This window comes from Macaca fascicularis, chromosome 19 (genome assembly GCF_037993035.2).
Source record: "Macaca fascicularis isolate 582-1 chromosome 19, T2T-MFA8v1.1".
NCBI lineage: Eukaryota > Metazoa > Chordata > Mammalia > Primates > Cercopithecidae > Macaca > Macaca fascicularis.
In genome coordinates, this window is record NC_088393.1 from 24,200,101 (window position 1) to 24,220,502 (window position 20,402).

General features: G+C 45.1%; 1 pseudogene; it reads left to right on the forward strand.

The window, feature by feature from the left end:
• The first annotated feature begins 520 nt into the window (after positions 1 to 520).
• Positions 521 to 18,211, forward strand: LOC135968416 (epithelial membrane protein 2-like; annotated as a pseudogene).
• The last annotated feature ends 2,191 nt before the right edge of the window (positions 18,212 to 20,402 follow it).

The window sequence follows — 20,402 nt, forward strand, 5'->3', positions numbered from 1 at the left end:
AGAAAGAAAGAAAGAAAGAAAGAAAGAAAGAAAGAAAGAAAGAAAGAAAGAGGGAGGGAGGGAGGGAGGGAGGGAGGGAGGGAGGGAGGGAGGGAGGGAGGGAAGGAAGGAAGGAAGGAAGGAAGGAAGGAAGGAAGGAAGGAAGGAAGGAAGGAAGGAAGGAAGGAAGGAAGGAAAGTTAAGGTCTGTGAATTTAAGATAGCCTGCAATACTGAAAGAAAATTTCAGATTCCTTTGCACACTTTAAAGATTTATTAACAGATATATGTAGCTAGATAAACATATGCAAATACATACAGATATATAAAGATATCTATGTAATATCCATTTATGAGTATGTTTTGTAAAAAAAATAAATAACCAAATTAAAAGTAAGTCAGGAGAGAGCTTCAAAACAGCCTGGTGGCCTCACTTCATATCCCAGCCTGTCCATCTGTCCAGCAGCCAATGCAGCCGTCAGAACTGGCACATCCTGCTCTGGGCTTTAAATATGACCACTTGCCCCCCATGCCCTGTGAAAATGTTGGTGCTTTTTGCTTTCATCATCACCTTCCACATCAACTCTGCAGCCTTGCGGGTTCATCGCCACCATCAACAATGCCTGGTAGGTAGGAGATGAGTTTTTGCAGATGTCTGGAGATTATGTACCAACAACATGAATTATACAGTAATCAATGACACGTTTAAAAAGTACTCCATACTCCGGGTGGTCCAGGCCACCGTGATCCTCTCCACCATTCTCTACCGCATTGCCTTCTTCATCTTCATGCTCCAGCTCTTCCGCCTGAATCAGGGAGAGAGGTTTGTCCTAACCTCCATCATCCAGCTAATGTCATGTCTGTGTGTCATGAATGCGGCCTCCATTTATACAGACAGGCGTGAAGACATTCACGAGAGAAACATGGAATTCTATTACCTGACCAAAGAAGGCAGCAATGGCTACTCCTCCATCCTGGCGTGGGCGGCCTTCACCTGCACCTTCAGCAGCGGCGTGATGCACCTGATACTGAGGAAGGGCAAATGGAGTTCCGGAGCTTGGTTGCTTCTGCTGCAGTACAGAATCCACATTCAGATAACCATTTTGTATATAATCATTATTTTTTTGAGGTTTTTCTAGCAAATGTATTGTTTCTTTTAAAAGCCAAAAAAAGAAAAAGAAAAAATTCCAAAAGGAGAAGAGTTTTTGCATTCTTGAGTTCAGAGACTAGACTCTGAAGGCTGGTATTCAGAACTGCTGTGCACTCGAAAATCTCAAGACACAAGCAAAGCTCCAGCAAAGCTCAAATCCAAAAGTGCTTGGCGGGACATTTCTTAACCATAGGGTTGTGAAGGGAGGAGATGAGAGGCTGGGAAAGCCAGGTCTCTGGGGATGTGCTTCCTATAGGTTTTAGCTGGCTCAAGCTCCTCCCAAATTGCTCTGCTAGTGGTAGGTGAAAGGGGGTGAGGTGGGTTGCAGGAGAGGAATGACAGTTTCCTGAAAGGTTTAGCCCAAGTTCCAAGTGAGAAGAAGGTATTGTCCCTGACATTCTGTCTGTATCCAAACCAGAGCCCAATCAACCCTCCTGTATAGGGGCGGGTCAGAAAAAGTTTCACCTAAATTTGCTGACAGTGTCACCTGCTTGCCTTAGGAATGGCGATCCTTTACTTGCATGCCAGATTTATACTCACCCTTTGGCAAAACCTACAGTCCCCCTGCCCCCCCCCCAGACCTACAGAATCAGTCTTCAAGGGATGAGGCCAGTGAATCTGCTTTTCTAACATGCTCCCTGGGCAACACTTCAGATGCATTGAAGTTGGGGACCACAGTCCCTGGGCCAAGTGAGCAGAGCTGCCTCATAAATGCTAGGATGTCATCATGTGGAGATGGGGAGGTGGGTGTAACCCCCACAGCAGGCCAAAACCTTGGCCTCCATCACCACAGCTGTCTACATCCAGGGTCACCAAACTCCATTCCTGGGCCATGTGAACTCATAGACACCTTCAGGGAGCGGGGTGCAGCCTCCTTCCCATCCTATCCCACAAGCCCTCTCCCTTCTTGTCCAGCCCTTCATGCTACACCTGGCTGGCCTCTCACCCCTATTTCTGGAGCCTCAGAGGATGCATCCACCATTCATTCATCAACATAAATCATGACATGCATGCATGTACCAGGCACAGGGGATACCCTCTCAAGACAATCTCCTTCTAGGGCTCATGGCCTAGTGGAGGAGACAGATTAATAATTAATTAGAAAAACTAGCAGGGCACAGTGGCTTACACTTGTAATCCCAGCACTTTGGGAGGCCAAGGCGGGTAGATCACCTGAGGTCAGGAGTTCAAGACCAGCCTGGCCAAAATGGCAAAATCCTGTCTCTACTAAAAATACAAAAGTCAGTTGGGCATTGTGGTGCATGCCTGTAAACCCAGCTACACAGAGGTTGAGGCAGGAGAATCACTTGAACCCAGGAGACGGAGGTTGCAGTGAGCCGAGATCATGCCACTGCACTCCAGCCTGGGCAACAGAGCGAGACTCCATCTCAAACAAACAAAGCCCCAAAACACAAGAAACTAATTACATACTGTGATGAGGCTGCAAAGAACACCACTAAGAATTCAAAATCAACCTGGCACAGTGGCTCACCCCTGTAATCCTAGCACTTTGGGAGACCGAAACAGGCTGATCTTGAGGTCAGGAGTTCAAGACCAGCCTGGCCAACGTAGTGAAACCCCGTCCCTACTAAAAATACAAGAAAATTAGCTGGGCATCATGGCAGGTGCCTATAATCCCAGCTACTTGGGAGGCTGAGGCAAGGAGAATCGCTTGAACCTGAGAGGTGGAGGTTGCAGTGAGCCGAGATCACGCCACTGCACTCCAGCCCAGGCGACAGCCCAGCCCAGCCCAGAGACTCCGTCTCAAAAAAATAAATACATAAATAAAATAATTCAAAATTGAGGCCTGTGGCATGGAAGGGAGCCTGCTTTATGTGTGCCTATTTTTAAATGCTCCTGGAGGCATTTAGATCAGTCTAAATGTAGCTCCATTCAGTTCGTGCAGGTGGCATTTATTGGGCAGTACCCATCTGTGTAACATTCAGAAAACACGTCCATGGAGGGGCCCATGGTCCTGACAGCAAATGCAGTGAGAGGATCCCATAGAGCCAGGGTTTTCAAGCTTTAGGGGTTCCCTTGCTGCTTGGGACAGGCTATTTCAGTGAGTCTGGGGGAAGGATTCCCAGGTGATTCTAAGACTATGCTGAGAAATAGAGCTTTGGGGGGCTTGTCCTTCAGGATCAAAGCATGATGTGCTATGCAGCAATGCAGGTCACCCAGGAACTCTCCCAGGCTAGAAGCTCTTTGCACCTCGTTGTCTTTTTCTGCTTATGTTGGAGCAGGAGGCTGGGAGCTGTCCTGGGATGGGGTGTGGGACCTTGTGCTATTTAAATACTTTTGCACTTGACCTTGTGCTGAGTGAAGTGATGATTTGCCATCAGCTCAGTTCCAGTGGAACTGAAGAGACACCTGGTTTGGGTAGTTTTAGGGCAACTGTGGATATCTTTTCAATGCAGGATTTGTTCTTTCCATCTACTCTTTCATTCATTTTTGACAAATGGTATTAAATGTTTACCATGTTCCAGGCAGTGTGTAAGGCTCTGAAAATGCAGGGGTGAGCAAATCCAGATAGCCTCCCTGCCATCGTGAAGTTTGCAGTCCATGAGATAGGACCCCCTCCCTATGGAGAAGCCACCAACGCAGTACAGGGTGGCTTGGGGCCACACACAGGACAAATGACACCTTCTGCCTCAATGAGAAACTATCATTGGTCATGTGGGCAAGAACATGTTTTACACCCCCAGGGTTAACAGGATGCTACCCAAGCTCATGGAGAAAGTTGAATCTTAAGTTTCCTTGAAACTTGCTACCTTGGTGGCTTTTCTATAATTTTCTGGTAGTCACAATGGAAACAAACAAAACACCTTAAAACCAGAGATCAGCCCCCAAGCAATACATGAATTCCCTTCACAAAAAATGTCAGGGCTGCATGAGTATCTGTGTTGAATGCAGTCTGAGATGACCCTGTGGATTTTCCCGGCTGGTTGCCACTACTGTACAACATTCAGTGCCCACATCCACCGGTGCCAGTAAGGTTTTATGAGACATGAGAAATGCCTCCTCCCTGCTATGTGACTTGCATTTGGGAAGTTGGAAAGAAATAATGACATCAGGGAGAAAACATTCAACCTTCTTACCTGTAGGTAGAATCAGCCTTCACTTGGTGCTTATTACCAGTTATTCAAGAACAATAACAATAACAAAATTAGTTGACATCCAAGAAGCAGATATTAGGACCAAAGATAGCATCAACTTTATTTGAAGGAACTGTAGTTTGTGCATTTTATGGCACTTTTATAAAGTACTGTAATTCTTTCATTGAGGGGGCTATGTGATGGAGACAGACTAACTCATTTTGTCATTTGCATTAAAATTAGTTTGGGTCTCTGTTCAAATGAGTTTGGAGAATGTTTGACTTGTTGGTCTGTGTGAATGTGTCTACATATACCTGAATACAGGAACATCGGAGACCTCCTCACTCCCACACTGCTATAGTTTGCATGCATTTGTGCACACCCCTCATGCACAGGTTGAAATTCTAGGATGCTCTATGTTAGCTGATGATGAAGAAACATAAAACTCCAAGCCTGTTTGTAAACACGATAAACACAGTGGCCTAGATAAAAGCTGTATCATAGTTTAAAATCTGCCTTAGGGGATATTACTAAATATCGCTAATAGTTATCGCTAACTATTAGCGGTAATAGTTATCGCTAATAGTTATCGCTATTATCGCTAACTATTATTTATTACTAAATATCGCTAAAAGGTTACTTACAACAGAGCAAGTTGGACAGTTTTGTGGTGGTGTGGAAATGCTAGGACAAGGCTAGAGGTTAATTTTGAATCTCGGTTTGGGGATAAATGTGAATTTAGGGTAGTTAGAAACTTTCTACTTAATGTACCTTCAAAATAGTCAATTTTCTATGTTTTGCATAATCTGCAACTGTACATGGAAAATAAACTTTAAAACCAAAAAAAAAAAAAAAAAAAAAAAAAAACTAAGTCAGAAGTCATTTCCCTACTTACTCTTCTCAGGCGAGGTGAATACAATCAATCCATTTACTCAGCCCTGATGATTCCAATCAGCCAATTAGCTCAGCCCAGTTTATTCCAATTAGCCAATTAGCTTGGTCTGGGTAATTAGCTCAGATCAGGTAAATCCAGTCAATTACCTCATTCCAGATGATTTCGATCTGCCAATTAGGTCAGCATTTTTTATTTCAATCAGCCAATTAACTCCAATCAGGTAATTACAATCAATTAGCTGATCCCAGGAGATTAAAATCAGCCAATTAGTTCAGCCCCGGTGACTACAGTCAGCCAATATTTGAGTCCCAGATTATTTTAATTGGCCAATAAGCTCAGCCCAGGTGATTTCAATCAGTGAATTAGCTCAGCCCAGGTGGATTCAATCAGCCAGTTCTCTGAATATCAATTGTAGATTAATCAAGATGGACCCCCAGTGGTGGATGAGAATAGCTCATGCATATACTGAGAAGAAAATCAAAGTCCAGAAATGCTAACCTGGACAGAAAGTGTTACATGGCTTTAATATCAGCTTATTTCCCAGACCTTGTCCCTGAAAGTGAAGCTTAGTTTGTCTATACAAACAACATTGTATAGCTACGTTCCATTCTGACATGCTATGGGGACAGAGAAGAGAAATAATTCTACATCTTCACCCTTAGAATATGCTAAGAGATTGAGAAACGTCTTGAGGAACAATTTTTGTGTCCATATTTACATAGAAATACTCATATTATCTTGTATATGTATCAGTCTTTGTATGTACATTCATACAGGACAAAGATATAGATTGTGGAAGGATTAATATGTACTGTAACTAATAGTAATGCAAAAAGAAAATAGGATCTCACACATGGATCAAGTCAGTTGTTGAGATTGTGACTCATCTATTTGGATCCAATACACAGGTGTTGACTCTCATACCTAGAACTGGGACATGCATGAGATTGTTAATCTCATTACTGGGACTTCCTGCAGGTGTGATTGTGACATGCACCTCACAGAACCTTTGTGATTTGACACATCTGCCTGGGCCCAACCCAGATGGAATTGTGACATATCATTGGACTCAGCCCCTAGGTGATGTCACTCTATTCTTCAGATTTACCACTGCTCACAGGGGATTGTAACATCTCACTGGGCCTTATATCCAGGTGATGTGAGCCTCCTTTCCCTCTTTGTTGCTGCCAACAGGGGGCATTTTGACGTAAAACTGAGCCCCACACCCAGGTTATGTGACTCTCTTGTCTGTGTCTGGCCTATACTGGCCATTGTGACATGTTGCTTAGTCTAACACCCAGGTTGTGTAACTCTTTTGCCCTGGCCCTGCCTACAGAGAGCATTGTGAGGTACCTCTGTGTCCACCACAGAGGTGATGTGATTCTCTATTGACTGTTCCCTTCTCAAAGGGGTTACTGTGACATATCGCTGGGCCCAGCACCTAGCTTATGTGACTTTTCTCTCCTTTTTTACTTTTCTTTTGAGATGGAGTCTCATTGTGTCATCCAGGCTGGAGTGCAGTGGAGCAATCTTGGCTCACTGTAGCCTCTGCCTCATAGGTTCAAGCGATTCTCCTGCCTCAGCCTCCTGAGTAGCTGGGATTACAGGTGCCTGCCACCATGCCCAGCTAATTTTTGTATTTTTTGTAGAGATGGAGTTTCCCCATGGTGGCCAGTCTGGTCTTGGACTCTGACCTCAAGCGATCTTCTCTCCTTGGCCTCCTAAATAGTTGGGATTACAGGAATGAGCTACCGTGCCTGGCCAACTTTTCCCTTCTTTATAGGTTCTGCCCACAGAGAAAGCTATAACATATTGCTACACTCAACACCAAGATGGTGTTACTCTTTTGGCTCTGCTCTCAAAACGTACTGTGATATATTTCTTTTCCTACCACCAACGTGATGTGAGTCTCCTCCCTGGGCCCTGTCCACAAGGGGCAATATGATATATCTCTGGGCCCATCAACCACTTGATGTGACTCTGCTCTCTTACCTGAGCATTGCCCAAAAAAGAAATTGGGACATATCCGTGAATCCAGATCTTAGGTGATATGACTCTTCTCTCCTGCCTGGGCCATGCCTAAAAAAGAGAGAGTGACGTGTTGCTTAGTCCAGCACACAGGTTGTGTGATACTTCTTCCTGACCTCTGCCCAAACAAGTAACTGTGACATAACTCAGGTTTTGTTACCTAAATGATGTGATTCTCCTCTTTTTCTGGAGACCCATCTTCAGTGAAGGTTGTGACAAATTGCGTGGCCCAGCACCTATGTGGTGTGACTCTACTCTCATGCCTGGGACCTGTCCACTGGGTGATTGTAACATACAGCTGGGCCCAGCTTCTAGATTATGTGGCTCTCTTCTTTTTTCTGAGTTCTACCCACAGGGAGTATTGCGAGATATCTCTGGGACCCCTCATGTAAGTGATGTGATTCTCTTGCCTGTACCCTCCCCTCAGCAGGTATTGTGACACGTTGCTGGACCCAGCACCTAGGTGATGTGACTCTCCTCTACTACTTGGGCTGTGCCCATAAAAAGGATTGTATAGCTTGGCCCAACAAATAAGTAAAGTTACTATCGTCTCATGCCTCAAACCTGTACACATTGTATATTGTGACATATTTCTGGGTCCAACACCTAGCTGATGTGACTCTCCCGCATGGGTCCTGCCCACAAAACTATTATAAGATGTATTTTCATTCATCACGTAGGTGATATAACTTTTCTTTCTGCCTGGGTCCTGCCAAAATAGAAAATTGTGATATATAATTGGACCCAGTACCTAGGTGATGTGACTCTCCTATTTTGCCTAGGTCCTGCATAATTTGGGTATTGTGACATATATCACTGGGCCCAAACCCTAGCGAACAGAAGGCTTCTGTCCGGACCCTGCCCACAGGAGACCTTGTGACATATATCTGCATCCATCACACAGGAGATATGACTCTCCTCTTCTGTCTGCATCATGCGCACAGGAAAGATTGTAGCATATCATTAGGTTAAGCAACCAAGTGATGTATTTTGACTGCCTGGGTCTTTCATAGGTGGGCCATTATGACATATCTCTGGTAACACCTACTATCTGATATTACTCTTCTCTTTTGCCTGGGTTTTGCCCGTGTAAAAGATTGTGACATATCTCTTTGCCCAGCACCTGGGTAATGTGACCGTGCTCTTCTGCCTGGGCAATGTCCACAGAAATGAGAGTGACTAATCACTAGGCCCAGCACACAAGTGATGTAATTCTTCTGCCTAGTCTCTGCCTAAAGAGGTCACTGTGACATGTCTCTGGGCCTATCACCATGGGGATTATGACGTATCACTTTGCCCAGCACCTACATGATGCGACACTCTTCTCTCTAATGGACCTGCCCCTAGGGTGATTGTGTCATAGAGCTGAGCCCAGCTTCTAGGTAATGGGACCTTCTTGTTTTTTGTGAATACCCAAAAATGGAATTGCCACATATCTCTGAGATTCTCACGAAGGCGACACTCTTTCCTGGGACCTCTTCTCAGGGGGTATTGTGACATATTGCTATACCCAGAATCTAGGTAATGTGACTCATTTTTACTGCTTGAGCTTTGCCCAAGAAGTGATTGAGATGTATTACTGGGCCTAGTACCTAAGTGATGTGATTCTCCTCTCTTTCTAAAGTGCTGCAGACATTGTGATTTATTTTTGAGTCCAACACCTAGAAGACGCAACTTTTCTGCACAAGCCCTGCCCACAGGGGAATAATGACATATCTTTTCATTCATCACATAGATGATGTGATTCATCTCTTCTGCTTGGGCCCTGCCAAAAAAATAGAAAAAGAAAAGGAAAAGAAAAAGTGGTTATTGTAACGTATCATGGGATAGATTGAGCACCTAGGTAATGTAACTGTTCTCTTTTATATGATATGTCTCTGGGCCTATCACCATGGGGATTATGGCATATCACCTTGCCAAGTCCCTACATGATGTGACACTCTTCTCTCTAATGGACCTGCCCTACATATGGATGGACCAAATAATGGACCTGGACCTACACATATGTTAGGTATTGTGACCTAATACCGATCCCAACTTATACTGGATGAGAGACTCCTGCCTGGGGTATGAGTATCAGAAGACTTGTGACATATCTTTGCATCCATCACCTAAGAGATGTGACTCTCCCCCTCTGCTTTCATGCTGCTTATAGGAAAGATTGCTACACATTGTGGAACCCAGAAACCAGGTGTCTTTTATGCCTGAGTTTTACCCAGAGGTCACAGTGTGACATTGTCACTGAGCCCTGCATCCGAGTGATGTGTTGCTGTTTTCTGTGCCCTGCTTTCAGTGGGGAATTGTAACATATCCCTGGCTTAGAACCCAGGTGATATGTCTCTTTTTTCTGGTCCCCTCTTTCAGAAAAGATTGTCACATATCTCTGGCCCAGCACTTAGGTGATGTGACTCTTCCGTTTCCTCCCTACCCACAGGTAGGATTCTGACATATATATTGGCTCAGTGCACAGGCGCGATAATGACTCTAATATTTTGAACCAGCCAAGAGGACGAATACTGTGTCTCATAGATAGGGGTAGACAAATGGGTAAGATCCTAGGTTTCCTTTCTGTACAAAGGTTATAAAAGGTTACCACTCTCTTCCATGTTGTATAAAACCCTTGGGTGGTAGAGAGAGTGGAGTGTCATCACAAGGCCCAGCATGCAGATGAGATTGTGTTGCTTGTGTGCTCACCCTGACAACCATTAGGACTGTCACCCTCACACATGAGCAAAGCCCACTAGTGAGGTACTTAATCTCACACACTACTGGATGCAGTCCACAGTTAAAATTGTGACATTCATTTGTGAATTCTGTTCAGAATTGTGATGGTGACTCATTTCTAAACCCAGCTCTGACAGGTGAGGTCTCTCCTATGTGGACCCAGTCAATTAGGAAGATGTTGACTGTCACACATGGGCTTAAAGCTACAGACATCATCATGGGTCCATACCAGCACAAAGGATTTAGAGGAAATTGTGACTCCCATGCATACCATATAAAGCCCTTGGGTGATACAGAACGTGACTTCACATGGCCCTAAAAGAAGGTAAGATTGTGACACTCTTGCACACACAAAGCAAACAGTAAAGATGATCATCCTTTCACAGCCCACCATTGAGGTTCTGAATCTCATACCTGGAGACAGTCAAAAGTTGGAAAATTGACTCTCATTAGTGGATCTGGTCTGCAGGTTAATTGGTGCTTCTCAGGCCAAAATCTAGCACACCTGTAAGATTGTGATTCTAGTAAGGGAACACGGTACACAGAAAAAAATTGAAGCTCTCATGAGTGGATTCAATCCGTTGTAGAGATTGTGCCTCATGTGTTTAGAAGCAACATACAGGAGGCATTGACTCTCATACCTAGAATTTGGACGTGTGTGGAATTTTTAATCTCATCCTTGGACTTTCTTGCAGGTGTGACATGTGCCTCTTCCCAGCACCTAAATGATTTGACTCTCCTTGTTTGGGACCAGCCCACAGAAGGGATTGTGACATATCACTGAACTCAGAAGCTAGGTGATGTGACTTAACTCTCTTTCCTTGACAATGTCCACAGGGGCATTGTGACATAGTGGTAGGCCTTGCTCCTAGGTGATGTGAGTCTCCTGCTCTGCCTTGGTGATGTCTACAGGAAGCATTGTGACATATTGCTGGACCTGGCACCAAGGTGATGTCACTTTTTTGCCTTAGTGCTGCCTTCAAAAGGCATTATTACAAATTGCGTGGACTATTACCAAGGTGATTTGAGTTTCTTGCTTGGACCGTTCCCACAGTAGGTGTTGTGACATATCACCTAGGAAATGTGACTCTTCACTCTGCCTGCACCCTGACCACAGAAATAATTGTGACATATCACTGGATCCAGAAACCAGATGACGTGCTTCTTTTGCCTGAAACTTTGTCACAAAAAACATCATGACATATCTCTAAGTCTCTTACCTTGGTGATGTGATTCACTCTTCTGCCTGGAGCCTTCACTCAGAGGGTATTGTGACATATTGCTGGACCAAGCATTTAGGTGATGTGACTCTCTCAACATCTTGGACTCTGACCGATAAGGAATTTTTTTTTTTTTTTTTTTTTTTTTTTTTTTTTTTTTTTGAGACGGAGTCTCAGGCTGTTGCCCAGGCTGGAGTGCAGTGGCGCGATCTCGGCTCACTGCAAGCTCCGCCTCCCGGGTTCCCGCCATTCTCCTGCCTCAGCCTCCTGAGTAGCTGGGACTACAGGCGCCCGCCACCGCGCCCGGCTAATTTTTTGTATTTTTAGTAGAGACGGGGTTTCACTGTGGTCTCGATCTCCTGACCTCGTGATCCGCCCGCCTCGGCCTCCCAAAGTGCTGGGATTACAGGCTTGAGCCACCGCGCCCGGCCAGGAATTTTTATGTGTTGATGTGTACTCTGCATCTAGGCGATGGGACTCTCCTCTCCTGCCTGGGCCCTGCACATATTGTGTGTTGTGACACATTGCATGTTATCACGCCTAGGTGATGCTGCTCTCTCACATAAGCCCTGCTCACAGAGGCATTATAATATATTTCTTGTCTGTTTCCTATGTGATGTGTCTCTCCTCTTCTGCCTGGGCCTTGCCAAACGCGGGGATTGTGACATATTACTGGACATAGATTCTAGTTAACATGACACTCCTCTTTTGTCTGGGCCCTGGATATTTAGGGTATTGTGACATATTTTTGCACTAAATATCCAGAAAATAAAAGGCTCCTGCCTGGGCCCCGCCCACAGGAGACCTGTGACATATCACTACATCTATCACTTAGGAAATGTGGCTCTCCTCTTCTGTCTGCATCCCGTGCACAGGGGAGATAGTGACATATCACTGAGTCCGGTAAGCAGGTGATGTAACTCTCCTCTCCTGCCTGGGCCCCACATGTATTGTGTATGGTGAAATATGGCTGGGTGCAACACCTAGGTGATGTGACTGTCCTGCATGGGTCCAGCCCACAAGGTTATTATTGTGTGTCTTTTTGTTCATCACCTAGGGTGTTTCAAATTTCCTTTTCTGCTTGGGCCATATCCAAAACAAAAAAAAGTATTGTGACACATCACTGGAGCCAACACTAAGTAATTTTTAGTACTTAGTACATGCCTTTGCTGATTGGGCCAAGCCACAGAAGACATTGTGACACATCATTAGGCCCAGCAACCAGGTGAAGGGACTCTGCTGCCTTAGTCCTGCTTTCAGGAGGGGATTATAACATACCGCTGGTTGAAAACACAGGTACTGTGACTCTCTTGCCTGGTTCTTACTCTCAGAACAAATTATGACATACTTCCAGCCCAGCAACAATGTGATGTGACTCTCCTGCCTGATCACTGCTCTCAGAGAAGGTTGTAAATATCTCTGGCACAGCACCCAGGTGATGTGATTCTCCTGCTCACTCCCTCCTTACCCGGTTGTGGGATTGTCACATATATCTTAATTCAGTTTACAGGTGTCACAATGACTCTCATAACTTGAGCCAGCCAATATGAAAGATACTGTGTCTCTTAGTTGGGTTTAGGAAAATGGGTCAAATCCTAGGTGTCATTTTTGTATGAAGGTCATAGAGAACTACCCCTGTGTCACATTTCATAGAAAGCCCTTGGGTGGTACAGACAGTGTCAACACAGAGCCCAAGACGCAGGTGAGGTTGTTTCTCATCATTTTCTCACACAAACAAAGCCCATTATTGAGGTCCTGAATCTTACATGCGGACACAGTCTACAGTTGAGATTGTGGCTATCATATGTAAACATATAAACACAGTTGGGATGGTGACTCATTTTAAGCTCAGCTCATAGGAAGGTGAAGATTCTTCATTCTGGACTCAGCTAATTGGAGAGATGTTGACTCTCATACTTGGGCTTAAGGGCCCAGGTATAATCATAATCCATACAGCACAAATGCCTGAGAGCAGATTGAGAATTTCATGCATAAGGTATAAAGCCCTAGGGTGATACACAGGTGAGATTGTGACACTCACCAAGTTGACAGAAAAGATTGTCATCTTCCCACATGAACACAGCCCATTGTTAAAGCTCTGGATTTCACAACCAAAAGCAGTCAGATGTTGGAAAGTTGACTCTCATCTGTGAATCTGGTCCACAGATAGGTTGGTGATTATAAGACCAATATTCAGCACACCCGTGAGGCTGTAACTCACTCAGGTGAACAGCACACGGGGAAGTTTGCGCCTCTCATGCACTGTTCCAGTTTATTGTTGAGATGAACTCATGTAATTAGACCCAGCATACATAAGGCATTAACTCACATACTCAGAAACAGGACACGTGCTGAATCATAAATATCATTCTCTGACCTTCCTGCAGGTGTAAATGTGATATATGCCTCTGGCCAGCACCTGAGTGCTTTGACTCTCTAGCCTGGCCCCAGTCCACATACAGGATGGTGACATATCGCTGGACCCAGCACCTAGGTGATGTGACCCTATTATCCTGCCTTGGCGCTGCCCACAGGGGACACTGTTGGGACTCACTTCTCCTGCGTGGTTCCTGCTCACAGAGGGGATTGTGACCTATGACTGACCCAGCACCGAGCTGATGTGACTCTTCTTCTTCTTTTTCTGTTCTTGCCTCAGGGGAGATCGTGATGTATCACTGGGCCCAGAAGCCCAGGTGATGTGTCTCTCCTTCATGTTCCTTGCTAACAGAGAACACTGTGATTTACTGCTGGACTCAGCATCCAGGTGAGGTGACTTTGATGCCCGTGCCCTGCTTTCAGGAGGGGATTGTAACCTATCTCTAGTCCGGGTGAGATTGTGACACTCATGCACACAAAGCTCATAGTAAAGATTTTCATTCTTGCACAGAAAGTCAGTGCACTGCTCACATTAGGAGGAAGTTAAAAATTGGATAATTGACTCTCATACTTGTATGTAATTTACATGTGTCTTGGTGAATCTCAGACTAAGATTCAACTCAACTGTGAGGCTATTACTCCACAAATACGACACAATCCACAGAAGGAATTGAAGTTCTCATGCGCAGATTCAGTCCACTGTTCCTATTGTTAATTTTGGACTTAGACCCAACATACAGGACATGTTTACTCTCGTACCCAGAGTAGGAACATGTATGGGATTTTTAATCTTATCCTTGAACGCACCTGCAGCTCTGATTGTGACATAAGCACCTGAGTGAGGATGTCACAATGAAGGCATATATCCTAGGTGCTAGGGGCAGGGATATGTCACAATTCCATGTGACATTCCTGGACCTAACACCTAGGGCATATGTTTTATATTCTTCTGCCTTAACATTGCCCACATTGCATCTTGTGACATACTGCTATGTCTAAAACCCAGGATGTGAGTACCCTGCCTACATTCTGCCTACAGGGGGACTTGTGACATGTTTCTGGACCCATCGTCTATTTGATGTTACTCTACTCTCTTACTTGGTATTTGCCAACGGGCAACCTTGTGACATACCTCTGGGCCAAACACCTAAGTAATGAGCCTCTCCTTTTTTTCCTGGGCTCTGATCACAGAAGGGAGAGTAACTTATCCCTGGACACAGCCAACAGGAGATGTGATGATTCTTCCTGGGTCCTGTCCATAAGGACAAGAGATACATAATTGTGATGTATCTCTGCGATCATGAACTAAATTATGTGACTCTCCTTTATTTCCAGAGAACTGTCCATAGTGTGAGTTGTGACGTATCACTTGGCACAGCATCTATGTTATGTGACCCTCCCCTCATACCTGGACCCTGCTCACTAAGGTTGTTGTAACATATGGCTGGCCGCAGCCCCTACGTTATTTTTCTCTTCTCTTATTCCTGAGCCTTAACCAAAGAAGGCATTTTGACATATTTGTGGAACCCTCCCCAGGTGAGGTGACACTGCTGCCTGGGCTCTTTCTTCAGGGTGTATTGTGCCATATTTTGGGGTACAACAGCAAGGTAATATAACTCTCCTGTACTGCTTGGGCTGTGCCCAAGAAGAGATTGTAATGTATTGCTGGGCACAGCACCTAGGGGATGTGACTGTCCTCTCCTTTCCGGGCTCTGCATATATTCCGTATTGCAAAATATGCAGCACCTATGTGGTGTGACTCTCCTCTCATGTTTGAGCTCTTCCCACTAGAGTGATTGTGACATATAGATCAGCCCATCTATTACGTTATGTAACTTCCCTCTTCATTCTGATCTTTACCCACACAGATAATTGTGACATATTTCTAAGCCTCTCACCTAGATGATGTTACCTTTTTACCTGGGCCCTCCTCTCAGGGGTCAGGTATTGCTAGAACTAAAGCAGATGGTGTGACTCTCCTCTGCTGCCTAGCCTTTGCTCAAGGAAAAATTTGTAATGTTTCAATGGATCCAAGACCTAAATGATGTGACTATCATCCCTTGCCTGAACCCTGAATACATTGTGTATTGTGACATATGGCTGGGTCCAACACCTAAGTAATGTGACACTCTTGCATGGGCCCTGCCAACAGAAGGCATTATGACATATCTCTGGGCACACCAATTATTTGATGTGACTCTGCTGTTTTACCTGGACTTTGCCCATAGAAGAGATAGTGACATACCTCTGGGTCAAGCAGCTAGGTGTTGTGACTCTCCTCTTTTGCCTGTGCCAGGCCCACAGAAGGAATAATGAGTTATTACTAGACCCAGCACACATGCAATGTCATTCTTCTGCCTGGATATTGTCGACAGTGGCCACTGTGACACATCTCTGGGCCCATGACCTGACCTAGGTGATGTGTTTCTCCTCTTCTTTATGAGACCTGCCCACAGTGGTAATTGTGACATACTGCTTGCTGCAGCACCTACATAATACTACTCTCTACTCTTGCCCAAGCCCTGCCCATGGGTGTGATTGTGACAGATAAGTGAGCACTGACTCTATGTTATATGATGCATTTCTTTTTTTCTAGCCCTGCCTACCGGGGACATTGCTACATATTTCTTGTCCCCTCACCGAGGTGATGTGACACTTCTGCCTCGGTCTTTCAGGAAGTATTGACATTGTGGCAAATTGTTTCACCTAGCACCTAAGTAATGTGACTCTTCTTTCCTTTTTGGGCTCTGCTCAAGGAGGCACTGTGATGTATCCCTGGACACAGCACCTAGGGGATGTTACTCTCCTCTCCTGCCTGGGTCCAGCATACATTGTGTGTTGTAATATATGGCTGGACTCAACAAGTAGGTGATGCGACTCCTCCATGAGCCCTGAAGACAGGGGTATTAGATGATACAATTTACTCATCACCTAGGAGATGTGACACATTTTTATTGCCTGAGACCTGTCCAATAAGAAGATTGTGATGTATCACTTGACCCAGCATTGAGGTGAGGTGAGTTTTTGTTTTGTTTTGTTTTTTGTTTTGATTTGTTTTGTTTTGTTTTGTTTTTGCCTGGCCTTGCCCACAGAAAGCATTTTGACATATCGCTGGGCCCATTACCGAGGTCATGTGACTCTGCAGCCTGCACCCTGCTTTCAGGAGGAAATTGTAACATATTCCTCGCTGAGTACCCAGGTGATGTGACTCTTCTGCCTGGTCCCTTCTGTTAGGGAAGATTGTGAAATATTCCTGACCCAGAACACAGGTGATGTGACTCATCTCTTTGCTCCCTATCCACAGGTAAGACTGTGACCTATGTCTTGGTCCAGCTAACAGTCACAATGAAGACTCTAATACCACACACTAGCCAATAGGAAAGATACTGTCCATTTTAGCTGGGATTAGAAAAATGGGTAAGATCCCAAGTCATCACAGAGCCCAGCATCCAAATGAGATTATGTTTCTCATATTCCCACCCTACCATCCATTAGGATTTTCACCATTACACGTGGACAGACCCCACAGGTGAGGTCCTGAATCACACAGTTTGACACCATCCACAGCAGGAATTGTTTCTGTCACATGCTACAGTTGGGATGGTGACTTATTTCTAAACTTAGCTCATAGGTAGGTGAGGACACTTCTATTTGGACCAAGCCAATTGAAGAGAAGTTGACTCTGAGACAAGAGCTTAGGGTAAAAATTATAACTATGTGTCCCACCAGCAGGGAGGTCTCAGAGCATATTGAGACTCTCATGCAGAAAGCCCTCAGGTGCTACAAAGAGTTTCCTAACAAGGCACAGCAGAGGTGAGATTTTGACACCTGTATGCACATCCAGTTAACAAGAAATATTGTCATACTGCCACATGAACATGGTCAACTTTTGAGGTTCTGAATGTCACATTTGGAGGCAGTGGAAACTTGAAAGAGTGACTGTTATATGTGGATCCAGTCCACAGGTGGGCTGGTGACTCTCAGACCAAGATTCAGCCCACCTGTGAGGCTGCGACTCTACTAAGGAGGCGTAGTGCACAGAAGAAAGCGAGCTTCTCACGCACAGACCCAGTACAGCATTGAGATTGTGACTCATGTATTTAGATCCAACATAGAGGAGGTGTTGACTCCCATACTTAGAATTGGTTCACGTGCAAGAATTTTAACTTTATCCCTGTATTATTCTGCATGTGAGATTGTGTGACATATGCCTCTGTCCAGCAACTAAGTGACTTGACCCTTTTGCCTGGGCCCAACCCACAGATGGAATTTTGACATCTTGCTAAACCCAGCACCTCCATGATGGGACGCTAGTCCACTGCCTTGGCACTGCCCACAGACAGCATTGTGACATATCACTGTCACTAGGCCTTACATCCAGTTAATGTGAGTCTACCCTTCTCTTTTGTCACTGTGCACATAAGGCATTGTGACATATCACTGGGCCCAACACCCAGGTTATATGGTTCTCCCACCTGTACCCTGCCCACATGGCCCATTGTGATATATCGCTGGGTCCAGAACCCAGGTAATGTAACTCTCCTGCCTGGGCCCTGCCTACAGGAGGCATTGTGACATCTCTGCACCCATTAGCCAGGTGATATGACTCACTTCTGCCTGATCTCTGCTCACAGGGAACATTGCGACCTATCACTGGGCCCAGCATTGAGTTGATGTGACTCTTCTATTCTTTTTAGGTTCTTCTTGTAGAAGAGGTGGTGACATGTCTCTGGACCCAAGAGTAAGGTGATGTTACACTTTTGCCTTGGTTCTGACCTCAGAAAGCTTTGTGACATATTGCTGGGCTCAGCACCAAGACGATGTGAGTCTCTTGCCTGGACCCTACCCAGGGCGGGGGGTGGGGGGGTGGCATTGTGACATATCTCTAAATTCATGAACTATTTGCTGTGACTCTTCTCACTTACTTGGGCTTTGCCATTAGAAGAGATTGTGACATGTCTCTGATTCCAGCACCTAGGTGTTGTGACTCTCCTCGTTTGCCTGTGCTATGCCCACAGAAGGTAGAGTGAATTATCCCTAGACCCTACACACAGGCGATGTCCTTCTACTGCCTGGCCATTGCCCACAGGGGTCACTGCAATGTATCTCTGGGCCCATTACCTAGATGATGTAATTCTCCTTATTTTTCTGCTTCTGACCCCCGTGGGGATTGTGACATATTCCTTCACACAACATTTATGTGATATGATTCTCCTCTCATATCTGGACTCTGACCACTGTTGTAATTTTGACATAGGCCTGGGCTCAGCTGTCTAGGTTATGTGACTCTCTTCTTTTTTCCTAAGCCCTACCCACAGGGAGCATTGGTACATAGCTCTGGGCTCCTCACCAAAATGATGTACTCCTCATTCTTGGGCCCTTCCCTCAGTGAGTATTGTGACATATTGATGGACACAGCACCTAGGTGAGGTAACTCTCTTCTACTTCTTGGGCTCTGACCAAGGAGGTATTGTGATGTATCGCTGAGCCCAGAACCTAGGTAATGTTACTCTTTTCTCCTGCCTGACTGAGCTCAGTATAAATTGTGTATTTTGACATATGGCCTATCTTAACAACCGTGAGATACACCTCTTCTGCATGAGCCCTGCCCACAGGAGTGTTATGCCATATCTTTTTGTTTATCACCTGGGTGATATGACACATTTATTTTTCTGCCTGGGCCCTGCTAAAGAGGGTTATTATAACATATCACTTGGCCCAGCACCTACGTGATGTGACTCTCCTTTTTCCTAGGCTCCAAATACTTGGTGTATTATGAAATAACACTCGGTCCAACACCTAGAAAATAAGAGGCTCCTGCCTGGGCCCTGCCCTCAGGGGGCCTTGTGACATATATCTGCATACACTACCTAGGAAATGTGACTTTTCTTTTCTGCCTGCACCCTCCTAACAGAAAAGATTATGACATATCACTGGACCCCGCAACAAGGTGATGAGGCCCTTTTGACTGGGTCTTGAATACACAGATCACTGTGACATATTGCTGAGCCCTCAGAGAAGATTGTGACATACCTCTGACCTCAAACCCAGGTAATGTTACTCTCCTGCTTACTCCTAATCCAGAGGAGTGACTGTGACATATAGCCTGGCCCATTTCACAGGTGTGATGATGACTCTCATACCTTGAACTAGCCGATGAAAGTGATACTGTCTCTTATAGCTAGGCTTAGGGAAAAGGTAAGATCCTGGGTGTCCTCTTTGTATAAAGATCACAGAAGTTTACCACTCTCTTGCATATTGTGTAAAGCCCTCATGTGGTACAGAGAGTGTCATCACAGGTCCAGGGACACAAGAGATGCTGTGTTTCTGGTATGCACACCCTGCTAATCCTTAAAATAGTCATCCTCACACATGCACACAACCCACTGGTGAGATGCTGAATCTCACACGTAGACACAGTCTACAGATGGAATTGTGTTAGTCATATGTGAACATCTGGCCACAGATGGGATAGTGACCCATTTCTAAACCCAGCTCATAGGCAGATGAGTACTCTTCTATTTAGACCCAGCCAATTGGGGAGGTGTTGACTCTCATACCTGAGCTTAGAGTGACACGTACAATCATGGGTCCATATCAGCATGAAGGTCTTAATGCAGATTGCAACTCTCATGCATATCATATTATATTAGTTCATTTTCACACTGCTATAAAGAACTGCCCAAGACCAGGAAATTTAGATAGAAAAGAGGTTTAATTGGCTCACAGTTCCACATGGCTGAGAAGGCCTCAGGAAATTTATAATCATGGTAGAAGGGGAAGCAGGGACCTTCTTCACAAGGTGGCAGGAGGGAGAAAGTGAATGAAGGAGGAACTTCCAACACTTAAAACCATCAGATCAAAGATGGCCGAATAGGAACAGCTCCAGTCTCCAACTCCCAGCGCGAGCGACACAGAAGACCGGTAATTTCTGCA